Source organism: Podarcis pityusensis, assembly GCF_964106645.2.
Source record: "Podarcis pityusensis genome assembly, chromosome: 8".
Taxonomy (NCBI): domain Eukaryota; kingdom Metazoa; phylum Chordata; class Lepidosauria; order Squamata; family Lacertidae; genus Podarcis; species Podarcis pityusensis.
Genome location: NC_138033.1, coordinates 46,203,854 through 46,220,814, shown reverse-complemented (window position 1 = coordinate 46,220,814; position 16,961 = coordinate 46,203,854). Strand labels below are relative to the sequence as shown.

General features: G+C 43.6%; 1 long non-coding RNA gene across 1 annotated transcript; it reads left to right on the top strand.

The window, feature by feature from the left end:
- Positions 1-12,799: 12,799 nt before the first annotated feature.
- LOC308482629 lies at positions 12,800-16,400 on the top strand. The gene is made up of 3 exons (XR_013989365.1): positions 12,800-12,914; positions 13,014-13,113; positions 16,356-16,400. It is a non-coding gene; the product is annotated as an uncharacterized lncRNA (long non-coding RNA).
- The last annotated feature ends 561 nt before the right edge of the window (positions 16,401-16,961 follow it).

The following is a 16,961-nucleotide window of genomic DNA, read 5'->3' as shown; positions in this document are numbered from 1 at the left end:
CAACACCAGGAAAAAAGAAATAAGACACATGCAATTTCTGCATGTCTGGATGGGCTTGCTTAAATAAAAACGTTTTAAGCAAGAGTGGAAAAGAGGACAGTGAAGGGGTCTGCTTGATGTCAATAGGCAGGGAGTTCCATAGGTGCTGCCACCCTAAAATATTACTATGTGGCACCTGTAGCAGTGGGGTAATGCAATCCCACACATTAGCTGGTCTCAAGATGCTAAGGGCTTTATATACTAATGGGTTCCCAGTGCAGATCTCTGAGCAGAGATGTTCTATGTTGGCAGGCTATTTAACCATTAATGTTGGCATATGGTGACTTGTGAATGAAGGGCAAGCAATGGCAGGCAGCATATCTCCAGGGTTTCTGGCAGAAGTCTTTCCCATCACAACCTGGAAAAGCCAGGAAAGGGATTGTTATGTACTGAGTTGAATAGGATCCAAACTGCAGCAGTCTGATTGGTCCTAGAACAATAGGATCCAAATTGCAGCAGTCTGATTGGTCCGAGAACAATAGGATTCAGAATGCAGCAGTCTGATTGATCCTAGAACAATGCAGCAGTATGATTGGTTGGCAGGAACCACCCAATCATGCTCCAGATATAAGTGAATCCACAACCTGATTGGCTTACAGTAGAATTCCAGAATTAGCCAATCATGTGCAGCCCATTGTGTAAATAATGTATATAAAGCAGATACTTTGAGGGGACTTTCATTCATCCCTCCTCACCACTATGAGCTGAATAAAGAGCATGAAATCACTTTGCGACTCTGAGTATATTTCAGGGATCTGGGGCCCTCTTCATCTAATCAGGTACTCTACCACTAGGGGTGGGAAGAAATTTGACTTTGTTAGGATTTTAATGCAAACCTACCTAATTTGAACTTACTGAAACTATCTGAACTGAAACACAGCCATGTATCAAAATTTTCCAGATTTTGTGATATAGTTCTCTGGACAAATAATACGTATACAAATGCATATGTTAGAGGAACTAAGGCATGCACATGTACATGTACATGCAAATAACATAACGTGCAAATATCAGGCAAAATTGTGTGTAAGCATGTGTATGTTGGGACAAAGGTCCACTAAAATGTTAATGAACTCTGATTGGGACTTTTAAAATAATAATAGTAATAATAATAATAAAAAAATCAACACAGAAATGTGAGAACTAAACTTAAGATTAGGAAAATGAGAAACTGAGAAAAACTCAAAACCAAAAGAAGATTTGTCTATCCCAATCTATCACTGAGCTGTGGCCATAGAGGCAATAAAATCACACATTTTTTTGTTTATTGCAGTTTATATTCTATACAGTCATACCTCGGGTTACAGACGCTTCAGGTTGCTTTTTTTCGGGTTGCGGACTGCCGAAGCCCGGAAGTACTGGAACGGGTTACTTACAGGTTTCGGCAGCTGCGCATGCGCAGAAGCGCTAACTCGTGCTTTGCACATGTGCAGACGCGCTGAATCACAACCCACGCAAGCGCGCCGCTGCAGGTTACAGATGCTGCGGGTTGCGAACGTGCATCCAGCATGGATCACGTTCGCAACCCTAACGTCCAAGGCAGTTCACAATCAAATACAACCAACCCAAAAATGGCAAGGTCACGAGCTCCTCCAAGCAGATGGAAGTTCCAAGGGCAGGGTTTTGCCCACCTGGAGCCCACAGGTGCCAGTGCACCCACCAGTGCCTCCAGTGGGGCCCACAAAAAGCCTCAGTAATTGTTCCCTCAAAAATAAACTATACATGGACACCCTTCGGTTCAGACCAAAGATGTGCAAAGAGCTTTCCCTTGTGAGTGTGGCGGTGGCTCATGTAGGGGCCTTTCCCCCTTGCGGACAGGCAAAGACATACCTTTCCCCCCCCCCCCCTTGTCTCTTTGTCTGCTCTGTTTGAAGATGTGGAAGCCATTTTGTGTTATGTCATGTGCTATAGCAGGCATTTTTAATTGTGCCACATACTCCACGGCAGCCATTTTGTGACTGGCGCCCTTCCTGAAAACTCCAAATGTGTCCACTGGCCCAAAAAGGTCGGTGACCTCTGTTTTTATTTACAAATATACCAGTAGTAGAGCATAAGTAGAGGCAAGCAGTGTATGCATTCCTACCAGGCAGCGGATCAACCATCTGATATCAGATTACCAGAGAGAGGAACTCCATGCCCTACCGGGCTGGTTGCCTCCAACCTTTACCATGAGACTGAGATAATGGGACACTGGTGATACTTTGAATCCCTTGGAATGGGGTGTTGTTGCGCTGGCAATCCCAGCCATCCAGCTGCACTGTCCAAGAGCTTTTAAAAGAGCTCGAAAGGCATGCACTTTTTATGCAACACTTTCTCTCCCCCCCTCTCCGCTCCCCAGCTCTTTAAGGACATTGCTTTAATGCAAATGATACTGTGTTTGCATAAGAAGCAGAAATTTAAGAGATTATCTTTTGCCTGGGTGGAATGGGGGGCAGGCAGGGGAGGAATCAACAGCAGACAGAAAGGAATTGGAACCCTACCAGCAAAGACATAGTACACAATGGCGCTCCCTGAGCATTGCTTCCCCCCTTCCCTTCCCATGCAGAACAGTACGTGTGGATGTGAGAAGTTGAGTGCCTTGTTCTCTGGGATTAGCACCTTGCTTTTTAACTGGCTGTTAGATGAGATCTGGGCAGTAAACAAGAGAGGAAAATATAGAAACCATGTGACAGATTGTTCCATTGCTGTAGATGGCGGTTCGGTCGGTTCTGGCTTACTGATGTTTGGTGGCGAAATGTCAGGCAGAAGATAAGCAGGCTAAAAGAAGGTTTCTCCCACTCTCTCTCTCTCTCTCTCTCAAGCTGCTCTGTTCTATCATTAGTTTGACAGATAAACTTCACAGTATATTTTTAAACATCAAAAGTTTTTTGGCTTTTTATAACAAACTGGGGCTAGAGTAGTTTCAGGGTATTTGTTTAACGGCCACCGTGAGCTGATTTGTAAATCTGAACCATGGTATTGAATTACAATATTTTTGCTGAGGGTGCTAGCTTTGCTTGTTTCAATTAAGAAGTGTCCCTCTTCCACCACCACCACACCGTGAAAATTAGAGAGTGGGACTCTGCAATCTGCATAGTTGCCTATGTCTAATTCATGTTTCAAATGGTACATTGGCCAGTGTTTTGCTTGATGTAAGAAAAAAAGAAGGAAAGACGTGTACGTCAGCCACACATCAAGAGCCTATCAGAGAACCCACTTGAATTCAGTGTTACGCCAGTAGATTTCAGGCTGTTCTGTATTTCTGGCATTCAGCTATGTCTATAAAAGTATCAGGAAACAACTTAAATGGACAATGCCAAGGGTATGCTTTCTAGTTATTAGGTAGCTAATTTTGGAAATGAGGGCTACTTACAGAAAAATAATGGGGTACAGCCCTTGCAGGGCAGTAGTGTTTTAGAATGCATATGAGACTCATATATTTCAATGATATCTCAGGTCCTTCATAGGAAAATACCAGAATATAGGCTGGAGTAGCAAGCACAATGCCTTTCAGATGCTGCTGGAGTCAGATACAACTCCCATTATCTTTAACTATTGATAATGCTGGCTGAGGCTGATGGGAGTTGTAGTCCAACAACACAAGAAGAACACTGTGTTGGCTACCATTGTTATCGACCTTCTCCCTAACACACATTTCCACTGGTGGGTCAATCTGTCAAGACTGAAAAAATCAGAAACTGAGAGTAATCCAAATGGATGGCAGATCCACCCATCCTTACCCACGGAAACCTTGTATGTTAGAAAGAAGGTTTTATAGCAGTGGTAGCCAAGGTGGTGCTTCCTGATGTTGGACTACAACTTCCATCAGCATAAGCCAACCCAACTGAGTTCTCCACATTTCCACATTGTTTGTGATTTTTTTTAAAGAAGCCCTTGTGAAAATTCACCATTTTTTTGCCTGATATACATCATTTTTGCATGCATGTTTTCCTAATTCACACATTTGTGCAAAGGCATTTTCCCTAATATAATGCATTTTTGTGTATTATTTTCACTAAGATATGCATCTTTATTCACACTTTACCCAAGTATATGCATTTTAGTACACATTTATTGACTCGAGGACTACACTTCAAAATTTGGATTTTGGATTTGGATTTTTTGAAGTCTGGATTTTGAAGGATGGCTGTGTTTCAGTTTATATATTGTTTCAGAAATTGTGGATTCAGCAAGTTCGCCTTTAAATGTGAATGGAATCAAAGTTATCCCACATCCTGACTAAAGAATTCTGAATGTGAGGAACATTCAAGTATGTTTCCCCTCCGATTTCTGAAATTGCTATAGTTGCTATATGGAGGGCTGTACGGTTTCCGTGAACTCTACTAATGATCCAAGGGCACCTAAATAAGAACAGTTGTGTCCTCCAATTCCCACTGCTAGGCATTTGTTTCTGTTCCCTCACTATGACATAGTTTATTGTAATTAAGTAGCTGCTGACTACAATAGTGAATGTGTACTAGCACCTTCTAGAATTCTGCAAATAAGGAACTACAGACTTTGCCATGAGCCAGCTCGTCAAAACTAGCTGTGGCAGAGGACGGCCTAAGGTTCTCTTAGTTAAAATTCATAATAATGGTGCTTATGCATTTTTAATATGACGGGCCAATACATTTAGCTGTGGCGAAAGACAAAATGGTGCCCATCCCCATTCCACATACAGAAGTGGCTGGATTGGAATCTTAGGTCACATCCATACCATACATTTAAAGTGCTTTTATACCACTTTAACAGTCACAGAGAACCCTAGAAACTATATTTTGTTAAGGGTGCTTGAAATTGTAGCTCTGTGAGGTCAGTAGGGCCAGTCCTGTGTTATGGTTATTCTATGCACCTGATGCCACCAAAGTCTCTGTAATCTTTTCTTACTTTCCTCAGGATTCAGACTAAAAGCATGGAAGCAGACTCAGAGGCATCTAGATCAAAGAAATATATTTATATTATCCATCAATAAAACAGTTTGATTGAGGGCCTAAGATTGGAGGACCGCAATGGGAATAATACCATGGAAATTAAAAAGAGTATTGTTTGACTTGAAATTTCCAAATGACTCAACGCTTAATAACTTAATTAAGTTATTGTTGCATAATTTCTGGAGGGAAAATGTGCCCACTGAACTCAACGGGAGAGACAACCACTTAAGAAAAGGGATTGTGAGCTTACACCTCCTTCTTATGAAAGGATTATTGTTGTGGTCAGAATACTGGAAAAAGTACTCTGAAAAATTCCACCACCGTCATCCAGCTTTCATTAAAGGGGTGCTGAAAAGGACATTAGTCACATACGAGCTCAAAAGCAAAGAACAAGAAAGCTGGACTGCAAATAATGGAGTGGCCTTAAGAGCAAAGCTGGAGCACACCAAACAGCCATCTTGTAGGCCAGCATCCTGACCTTCACAGATGTCTCCAGGAAGGCCACAAGCAGGGCTGCTCCCAGTTTCTCTCACTCCTCCAGCATCTGGTATTCAGAGGAATTCTGCTTCTTAATATGAAGGTCCCACTTAATATTCATGAACAAATGTGACCAGCAATGAACTGTTCAGGTTTTCCATCCTTCTGCTGACCGCTCCACCAGTTAGTCAGCATTCCACAGCCACTAAGAATGCTATCTTCATTAGTGATGGAGGAGAAATTCAATTTAGTCCACATTTAAAGGTGAATCTATTCAATTCATGTTTCCCGAAACAGCACAAGAACCAAAGCATAGCCTACGGCCTAGGACCCTCGTACCTACGGGACCGCCTCTCCTGGTATGCCCCACGGAGAGCCTCAAGGTCCATAAATAGCAACACCCTAGTGGTCCCGGGCCCTAAGGAAGTTAGATTGGCTTCAACCAGAGCCAGGGCCTTCTCAACACTGGCTCCGGCCTGGTGGAACGCTCTGCCTCATGAGACCAGGGCCCTGCAGGATCTGATTTCTTTCTGCAGGGCCTGTAAGACAGAGTTGTTCCGCCTGGCCTTTGGCTTGGAGCCAATTTGATTCCCTCCCTCTCTTTCTTTTTTTCTTTTCCTTCTCCTCCTGCGACGAGGCTACATTTTAATATTTTAATGTTTCAATATTTTAATGTTGTATTTTAATTTTGTTTTTAAGTTGTAATCATTCAGCTTGTTTTTATTATTGCTTGTAAGCCTTGGTTGGGGAGGGCGGGGTATAAATAAAAAAATATTATTATTATCCTTCAAAATTTGCACTTACCTGAATCTTGCAATGCAGTTCTCCAGCCAACGTTAGCAAAAATGCATCTATCAGGGGAAAGTGTGCATAAAAATAATGGACAAATGTATTATGGGAAATGTGCACATTAGTCAAAACTGTATACAGAAATGTGTTTATTAAGAGAAATGTGTACTAAAATGCTGTTGAATTGTGCAAATTGTTGCAGAAGTCTGGTGAACTGAATTTATTATTGTATCTCTTATTGTTTGCTGCCCAGGACTCCTTTAGGAAGAAGAGGATAGAAATTTAATAATAAAGAAAAAAATACGAACAAACATTTTAAAAATGTTTTTAAGCATGGTCTGCCTCTATGCTTCTGCTTCATGCTCTTGATGCACATTTGTCGACCTGCAGATGTTGCAAAACACTACAGATTTCTGGTGTTCTCATCCCATGGAAAGTGACCCTATAAAAAACAACTGTCCTGGAATTTCCCACCACTTAAGTGGGAAGCAGCAGGGCTGGCGTCTGCAGCCAGCATTCTTGGGCAGCTGCCAGGGCCGCAGCACATTGGCATGGCCCACTGCTCTTGTTGCCTGCCTTGAGGCCCCTTTCAGATCCCCCCACTTCCCGGATCTCTGAGCAACACTAGGCTGATGGAACTAGGCACCATTTTAATTTGCCGCTTCTCCATAATGCTAGTCTGGGTCATTGTGGAAAATTAGAATGGAAGCAGCCCAGCACTGTTTGTAGCACTGCTGCCTGTCACCTCCAGTAGGACCCACCAATGGGTGAGGGGGGCCAGAGGGCATTTTACCCAGGAGGGCCTGAGCCATAATGTGGTTGGGTGGTATATCAGGTCATTAAGCCACTGGCTGCAGGCCCTGGTAAGCTGGAAATCAGGGTTTACCAAGACCCCCACAAGCCAGGAACTGGCCTCTGGAAGCACACAAACATTGCAGAGCGCATTGCAGACGATCCGTTAATTGGGAAGAGTTCAGATTGTATGCTCAATCTCTTTACTCGAGGAAGGCAGTTCCCAGTGCCACACAGCTGTTCTATGCAAATCCCGTCACTGCTGTTTTTAGAGTGTGATGGGCTTTGTGTCTGTAAAGGCGCTTCAGCACAGTAATCTCTCGACCGCCATTGCTTCAACATTCCTGTCGCTTTAGCAAATGCTGCCTGTAAAGCTCTCCAGTTTCCATCCATCACAGGACAGTTTACACAGGCAGCGTCTGAAGGCTGTTTCTGTTTACTAGAACTCCGAAGGGATTGCCTTAGGAATGAGAATACTTAGGAACGAGAATGGGAGGGGGTAATGGGTGATTACTCAAAATAAATTTCTTATTTTAAACATCTCTTTGAGATTGCGTTCTCTGCTCGTTCCACCGACAGAAGAAAGGCACCATCCCAAGAAGGGAACACGAGTACATCGACATAGTTTGGGAATACAGTCACCCAGTAAAAGGCACTCCATTTAAACAAAGGCAGCCAAGACATACATTAGTGGTCATAAAAATATGTATCAATGTTTAAATTAGGCCCCATCAGCACTATACATTCAAAGCACTATGTCTGATACCACTTTAAACGGTTATGGCTTCCTCCAAAGAATCATGGGAACTGTGGTTTGTTAAGGGTGGTGAGAGTTGTTGGCAGATACCTCTTCCCCTCACAGAGGTACAAATCTCAGAGTGACTGTTAAAGTTGTATGATAGCTTTCTATATGTATGCTGCAGAGGGAGCCTCAGACTGAGGGAATTTGTATCAGTGAGGTGCTGTTAGGGACAGCTGGCACCCGACTTTCTCCCAGGGTTGGCCCACAGCATTTTGCTGCCTGAGGTGAAGGATAAGATGGTGGTCCCTCATTTGAAGTCAAATGATGGCAGACAGACACTCAATCTTACTTCAACGCTAGTGATTGGACAGGGTCTGTCTTCACAGTTGTGGCAGCAGACTAGCTAAATTTTCAGTTTCCAAAACAATGCATGAATTAAAATGCAACCATTCTTTGAAATTTGCAGGTCTTCGAATTTTGCAGTACGGTTATCCAGTCAGGTAATGTGTACACAAATGCATGTACTAGGGTAAAGTGTGCCTACAAATGTATATATTTATGAAAATAGCATACATAATGCATATTTGGGGAAATTGCTTTGCAAAAATGTATACGCTTGGCAAAACTGCATACAAAAATGAATATAGGAAGAGAAATATGCACAAAAATCCTGATGAATTTTCGCAATGACTTCAAAACAAAACCTGCAATCTATCATGGAAATGTGTAAAACTGAACTTAAGACTGAAAAAAACAAAAACTGAAATGGACAAATTTGCCCATTCCTACTGTTTACCCCCCAGGATCTGTCACCTGAGCTGATTGCTTCATGGTGCCCAATGGAAGGGCTGGCCTTGTTATGCACTCCTTTGGAAACCCAGAGATGAAATGACTTTTTTCTGCCTAGTCAAGTGTCAGGGTGTATTTCACCAAGGTTGCAGCTGAAAAAACAAGAGCTGTTTGTAGCTTGCTTTGTCATTAAATAAATAAATAAATAAATAAACAAATAAAGCAGTTTATTCTTGGCCTGATTCATCATCTCTCATGCTATCTCATTGCTTATGGTCTCTCCTTTTTCACGCTGCTGGTATATTTAGCTTGCTGTTATTCCATTTGGGATTAAAATCAATCTGCAAAAACGATTTGGCTTTTCGCCTGCTAAATGGATGCCAGGCAAAATGCTGCTCCTGGTTTGATATTTTTTTTCTTTGCCTGTGTGGGCATCAAGAATATTCCATGCATCCCCCGAAAAGGAAACCAGCCTTGGCATTTTGGATTAATTCTAATTATTCTTAACAAATGGAGCAAAACAATTGCTGGACATGGACCTGTCAATGTTAAGCATATTTAGGTCCTGTTATTTTCAAAGGGCACTTCCACACAGCAGCTTATTGTGGCCCTAGTGCTACTCATATATGTACATTTTTTGCAGTGTCCACACAATGTGGCCTTCATCAAAATGCCAGACTCTCTAATTTGAAATGTCCTGTACACCCCTTGCAAGCGAAGGAGTTGTAAAGTGTACTTAACAGTGTAAGCAAAGGCTATCACTTCCCCATACAACACACGTACCACCAAAGAGGTAATGATGATGGTGATGCTGTCTTCCACACAAATTTCAAGATGATGTACAACAAAACAGCTTAAAAACAGAGAAAAGCAACACAGAAAATAAGAGCAGATAAATTTTAAAACAATACAAAAAAGACCGCAGACAGCTCCACACCATATATTTATGCAAATTCCATGGATATTTAAGGCCCAAAGCTTTTCCTAAAGCATCCTAGGAATGGTAGTTTGTCAAGGGTGCTAGAAAGTGTAGCACTGTGAGGGGAAAACTAAAATTCTCAGGTTTCTTCAGGGGAAGTCATGCACTTTAAATGTGCATTGAATGTTCTTTAAATGTATGGTGCGGATTTGTCCAAGGTACAAAGTTGGCAGGTAAGAATTATCAAGTACCATGCAATTCAATAAACACCTGCAGTTTTAAAAGGCAGCAATAAAACTGGGTGCTAGAGGTCACCTGCAAGAAAAGATGTGCGTGTGTAAGCAACACCCTTTGTTTAAAACAGAGCTTTCCAAACAGTGTGTCGCGATATGTTAGTGTGTCAGCTGCACTCCTCCTGGGTCTGGAAAGAGGTCAGGTTTGCTAGTAAAACTGTATTACTGTGCTGCGAAATGATGCATGTCTGAAAGGTGTGTCACCAATATGAAACGTTTGGAAAGCTCTGTTTTAAAAGAATGGGAAGTCTCCCTTGCAGAATCTTTGCATGTGTCTCACATTACATCACACATTAGCTCTGCACTGGGAGCTATTTGTGTAAGGTTCTTCCTTCCCTCATCTACACACTATACCCTTCTTCGCCAATGCATCTCCATTAAAAGGATTGCAGCTTGCAAAGCTCAGAGCAATTGTGAGACCTTAAAGAGTTGCTTCTAATTGGAGAGAACTAGAGTGGATGGAAAAGAGGTCTGTCTAAGTATAGCTATGACCCCATCCGCACTACACATTTAAAGTAGTATCAAACCTGGCTCCCCCCGCCCCACAAAGAATCCAAGGAGCTGTCATTCGTTGAGGTTGCTGAGAGTTGTTAGGACACCCCTAGTCCCCTCACAGAGCTACAATTCCCAGAGTTTCCAGGGAAAAGAGATTGACTGTTAAACCACTGCAGTCCTGTGATGGGAATGGGGTGATTCTCTTAGCACCCTTAACAAATTACAGTTCCCAGGATTCTTTGGGGGAAGCCATGACTGTTTAAAGTGGTGTGAGCCTGCTTAAAATGTACTGTGCAGATAGGTCCTCTAAAGGACATAAGAGCAGCCCTGCTGGATAGGGACAATGGTCCAGCTAATCTAGCATTTTTATTCCTAATCAGGAGCGGCCCACAAAATGTCCCCCACCCGTTCCCCACCAGGGAAGAAGGGGGTGAGTCAAGATCTACATCAGGAACAAGAGGGGAATAAAGATCTCTTTGTGAAACTGCTTCCCCTGTGGATCCTGCCACCTAAGGCATTTGCTCAGCTTGCCTCATGGGTGGGGTGGCCCTGTTCTCAGTAGTATCCAGCCATGTGTTTTTGAGTGGGCTGGCATCAAGACTCAGCATGGCTGGGTATCTGCCAAGGGCCACCAAACCAGCAAAGCTAATGGACAAGAATCTCCCTGGACCTGCTCCTCTTCTTCACCACTGCAACTTGCCTGTTCATATGCCTCAGGCTCAGCCCACAGTGGTGGTGAGAAAGAGAAGTAACTGTGCCGCTGCCTGCTTGCTCAATGGTTCTCTGTCAGGCAATCAAGGAGTAATAGCAACCAGAAATAGGAGGTGGTGATAATGGCAGCAGAAGTGGCTCCCCAGATGGGGCAGAGCTAGCTTCCCGACAGGTGGGTCACTGTTGCTTAATGGGAGGGAGAGGGGCAAGGCAGCAGAAGGAGGCTGGTGCAGTGCAAACACTGCTGGTGCAGTGCAGGAGCACTGGACTGGCCCCACTGGTGTGTTTGCACCACACCAAACTTCCTTCCGCCTCCCCCCCTCCAACTCTCCCACTTGCTAGGAAACTAGTGTAGCAGATCTGCCTCACCCAGTGTGCCCCGTCTGAATGTCAGCAAGGGAGATTGGACCACGAAGGCAATCTTGCCCAAGGACCTGCATCCAGCACCATCTCCTGAAAAGTTTGCAAGTGGTCCTCAACCTCATTCTGGAACAGCATTTAAGCTTCCTGAATAATTCCATATATACATGACCCTGATTCCCTACAACCCGCTGTGCATTGTCATATCTGGACTCACACACTGTGGTCCCTCTTAGTACAGAAGGTGCAGTGCTTGTGGACAGAATGTGAAGATTATCATCCAGGCCCAGAATCTCTCTGCTTTCACAGGGAGCTCTGCTACAAGGGTGCTGACATCTCGCAGTTTTGCACTTGGCAAGCTGACAGTACATTGCAAAAGTTATCCTGGAGTTCAGTTGCTCTCATATGCAGACAACTATAATCAGGATCTAGGGTGGATTTTCCCCAAGCTCTCATTATTGGCCTCTGACGTCCAAGTAAGTCAGTGAGGAACCTGCTACTCATTTCAATCAGGGCATAACTATTGCAAAAACAACACACCATTTCCAATGTTCAGTTCCTGGCATCTCCAGTCAGCTCCTCTCTCTGAAATCTGGAGAGCCACTGCCAATCAGTGTAGACAGCACTGAACTTGATGGGCCAGTGGCTTGAATCAGTATAAAGCAGCACCCGCCCCATGAGAGAAGCCAACAAGTCTATATCATTCTAATGAGTTGCTGAAGGAATGGGCATTAAGTAATGCCTCCTGATTCAGCCTGAGACCCTCAAGTTACTCATAATTTCAAACTGCAAATACTGTAAAATTCCTATGCTTCCATCCCTCATGAGGCACTAATCATGGCAGCTAGGTGTTAGCACTTGGGGCTGTGAATCATCACCCACTTTCCATTTTAAAAAACATTTGCTGAAAGCTTGAACAGCTCTTCAGTGAGTAACTCCAAACTCTGAATCCCCATGTGCAAATCTAAGGAAGTAGGCAATTGGTACTGTGAAAACATAGGGCCCAATCTACATAGGATTTGTTTGGACTGTGGATGGTTACCATGAAGACACTGGAAGGATGATCTGGATAGAGAAGAATGGGAGGCCTTTACACTTTTATGCACACCATCAAATGCTGCTAAGCGTTGAGGGAACAGCTAGTTGGACATCCATGGTTATTGTCAGGGACTGGACTGAGGAGGAATGGAGGGAACCGCCCCCACCCTCTTCCTGCACCTTCCCAAGAAGAGGAGGACAGTATAGATTTAGAACAGTGGTTTGCAGAAGGTCATAGTTCAGAAGCTGCAGAGAGGAGAAGCTGGGAAATATTGGGAGAGCAGCAGGAAGCAGCAGCAGCAGCAGCAGCAGCAGCAGCAGCAGGGGAGAGACAGCCGATGACTCAGTGTCTCTAGAAAGCATTCCTGACCCCCTAGGACCAGGCGTTGAGAGTAGTAGAACATAAAGCTCAGAGGCAGAAAGCACAGGTCAGCCAGTGCAGGGGTGATGTAGAATAGAAGAGACTGAGGAGGTGAGACTTTACTTGGAGCAATGCCATTATCAAAAGGAGACCACATTCCTTCGTCTCTCTCTCTGTGAATAGCGAGTAAACAACTTCGGTAAGAACTCTTCTTGTTTATCTGCTTCCTGGCTGCCACCATGGGAGGGATAGGATTCCCTGAAGTTATTTATGGAAACAATCCTCTTCTGCTTTACAGAGATGGGAACAATTACCCTGAGGTTCCAGCAATAAATGGTCTACTTGGCATGCCAGCGGAAGTACTTTCAGTGTTCTTGATTATGATGGTGCATACACAGGTAAGAGAGCCAATGGGAAAGCATTAGTTAGTTAATGGGAGCAGATCCAAGTCGTGCAAGGCTCACTGTAGGGCAAGGTCCAAGGTCCATGTGTTCCCTTATAAAGCCCTGAAACGCTGACACAAAACCCCACACATACACTAAGTAGAAGAATAGAAGCTTTGCCACGCCGACCCACCCCCTCTTTCCCCCTTTTCTTCCCAACCTTATAGGCAACACTAATGTCTCACAACAAATGAAATTTATCTGTAGAAAACACAACCTGAAAAAAGAGACAATGCATGTACTTTTGTAAAGTAAGAAATCTTTAATAAAATTATTTTAAAATAAATAAACAAACATATAAAGCCCTGAGCAACTAAGGGCCAGGGTACAATTCTGAGAGTGGTTGAAGATTCAGTCTCACTTCCTGAGGAACTCAGGGAATTGTGAGGGGAATTGGGGGGTCTCCAACAAACCCTCGGCACCCTTAACAAACTAGAGTTCCCATGATTCTTTGTTTAGTGTTGTATCATGGTGCTTTAAATTTATAGCGCAGAGGGAGCTAAGCCTCTCCTACGGAACATTCACCCCCTTAAACATGCCCACATTTCACTGGGTGAAACTAGATAAAAATACAGTTAAATAAAGAAAGAAGAAGGTGAAATAAATAGAAAAGCAAGACTGTGAACTGCATTACAGTTCTGCTGCTTAAAAAAAAAAGAGAAGAGTGTATTTTGTTTTGTTTTATTTTAGTTCCTGGCACAAGGCTGGTAGCTGCAGCCAGATAAACAGAACAGTCCTTCCTTGAAAATATATTGGCACATACAGCAATGTGAATCAAAGCAGCAAAAATAGCCACTTGTCCTGGGAATGCACTGAACAGGCTCAGTTCTATGCCATCAAGGACCTGGTGCTAATGTAAGGCTAACCTTGCTGGATCAGATTGGCTCTGCTGCCGACCAGATTCCCCTAAGAAGCTCATGAGCCATCCTCAGTCATCTGACGCGAGGACCTGCTGACTGGAGATATGCAGCTTCTGGTCATGAATGTTCCCTTCAGCCCTCCCTGGCTGGTAGCCTTGGGTAGATCTATTTTCCAGGAATTTGATGAATTCTTTCTGTAAAGCCACTGAGGTCAGCACTCACTGACACATCTTTTGCCAATGCATGCCATAATCTAATGGCACATTGTTTCGCAAAGAACTGCTTATGTTTGTTGTGGGCCTACTGGGTTCAGCAATGTCCTTGATAGACCTTGAGTTTTTGGTTTGGCTGTCACTAAGGTGGAAAGCCAGCCTTCTCCAACCTGGTACCCTCTAGATTTTGCTGGGCTACAACCCTGACCATTGGACATGCTTATTGGGATTGATGGGAGCTGTAGTCCAATGACATCCGGAGGGCACCAGGTTGGGGAAGGCTATGGTAGGCCCTGCCTGTTGTTGGTTCTGGCTCCGCCTACTCTTGGCTTCTTTCCCTTCTGCCCTACCAGTTCCAGTGGGCCCCAGTCATCACTGAGTGAGGGACTTTGTCAAAAGCTTTTGGAAAGATCAAGTACACGTACTGACATTCTCCACAAACTCTAAAAAGCTAGAGAGACAGGAGACTTTGGAGAACTTCTAACAGGCAAAAAGCAGGGATGGGTGAATTTATCAATTCCTGTTTCAGTTTCTCAGTCTGAAGTACACATTTCTGGTTCAGGTTGCAATTATTATTTTTTAAGTCATTGTGAAAATTTGTTAGCATTTTAGTATACTAATATATACTGCACCTTTGCATGTTGTTTTCATTAATATACTGTATGCCTTTTTATACACAGTATTTGGTTGGAGAACCGCATCACAAAATTCAGAGAAGTGAGAATTTTAAAGGATAACTGTACTTCGGTTCATCTATTGTTTCAGAAAGTGTGAATTAGGTAGGTTGTCATCAAAGTTAGAACTGAACCAAATTTCTTTGCTGTCCTTTGTTACAAGTTGGGCAGGCCTATTCAATCATCTTCCTCCTTTTGTCCTCTTTTTCCTAATGTTGCACGGTTCAGGGCTAACCATTTTCTGCTGAACACTAATGTACCATCACACAGATTCCTTCCCTTACATGCTTAATAGGATGAATGCTTTTATAGGAAGTGAGGGACGAGGAGATTAAGATGAGTAAGGATTCATTCCATAACAGCATCAAACCAAGCATGAAGTGGGCAATCCACAGTTGGGTCTCCTGATTCCTCCCCCTGCCCTTAAAACAGTGTGTGTGTTTTGGGGGGTGGGAATCAGAGAAGCAGCAGTGGTCCTGCATTTTATTCCTAATAAATAGCTTGGGACGGGGGCAATTTGGATCAGAAAATGAAGGGAAAGCATTCAGCAACTCCTCCACCAGCGCCTCTGCTCTTATCAAAATCAGAGCACATCTGCAACTGCTTTAAGAAACAAATTCTCATGAAATCACAGCTCTTCTATGTCCTGTGAAGTTTGGCCCCAGATCTCTGGGTTAGATTATAGCACATCGAGGATGGAGAATTTACAGCAGGCCTCCAGGCTAGGGCTGGATGATATCTGGTTTTCAACATTGCGATATATCACCAGCTAAACATCACAATGTACTGCTATATAACAATGTCTGAAATAAGCATGGAGCTATGTAGGGGCATTGGCTGGCTTCACGGTTTTCCCCACATTGTGATTTTTTGCATAGCACACACATATATATCATGATTCGCGATATATTGCCAGGTCAAAAACTATGAAACCAATAGTACAATATGGACTTCGAACCAGTTTGGGGTGGTATATCGATACATCACCCAGCCCTACTCCAGGTCTCTCTGGCTGGTCCTTGTGACTCTCTTGAGTTCATACCTCCTCCACAGCCAAATCCCTCCTCCTTAGGCTACGTCCATCACTGGTCTTCCTTCACACCCTTCTCTAGCATTTTTGCCTTACTAAAATGTGTCCTTGACTCTGATTATGCACCTTGCTTGCCTGGGTGGATGAGAGAGAGAAAGAGGGGTGTGTGAACACATGTGGAAACTAAACTATTGTACAAAGTTTACATTAGTTGCTCTGCCCACTTTTGCCTCTGGTCCCGCCCACCACTGTCATGTGGCCCCCAGAAGGTTGTTCAGAAGGGGATGTGGCCCTTGGGATAAAGAAGATTCCCTGCCTTCGTAGTACACCATTTCTGCTGTGAGGCATCGGTTCCCTCCTTCCTCCTTGTTCCAATCAACCCAGCACTGGGTACATACTAACCTCTTTGATTAAATCACAGAATGACTCATTATATCTCCCAGTCAAGCTGCTACCCACCTGCGCCCAAGACAATCCGTTCTCAAGGTGTGTCATCACCATCATCTTTAGCCTCTTCGAGATTTCCCATTTATAGGAAGCAACGCCAGCTTCAGAAAATGCAAAAACCAAGCGTTCCATCCAGACACACGCTGCCAGCCGAATGACTGAGACTTGATATGATACAAGCAATTTATTGCAAATTGCCACTTTTTTTTCTGCTGCACTTCTTTTGACAGCGACAATAGTAAACCCTGTGTCAGACACAGGTGTGAATCAGACAGGGGCTGAAAAGGGAGAACGTTCTAGTCTGAATTAGCTGGAGCACATCCGACGGTGACGTCACGGGAGGATGAATCACTGAAGTGTTTATGGGAATAAATTGTTGTGATCTAACCTGCTAATGTGCCTGATGCTGCGCTGCTCCGTTCCTTGGAAATAGCCGATCTATTGCAGATGATGTCATTTCCCATATAATAAAGGTTTAAGCCAGGACAAGGGTCTCTGATTTTAAGGTAGCCATTGCAACAGAATTTGCAAAACAAATGTATAGACATATAAGAACATATGAGGGAGGGATTTTAAATTG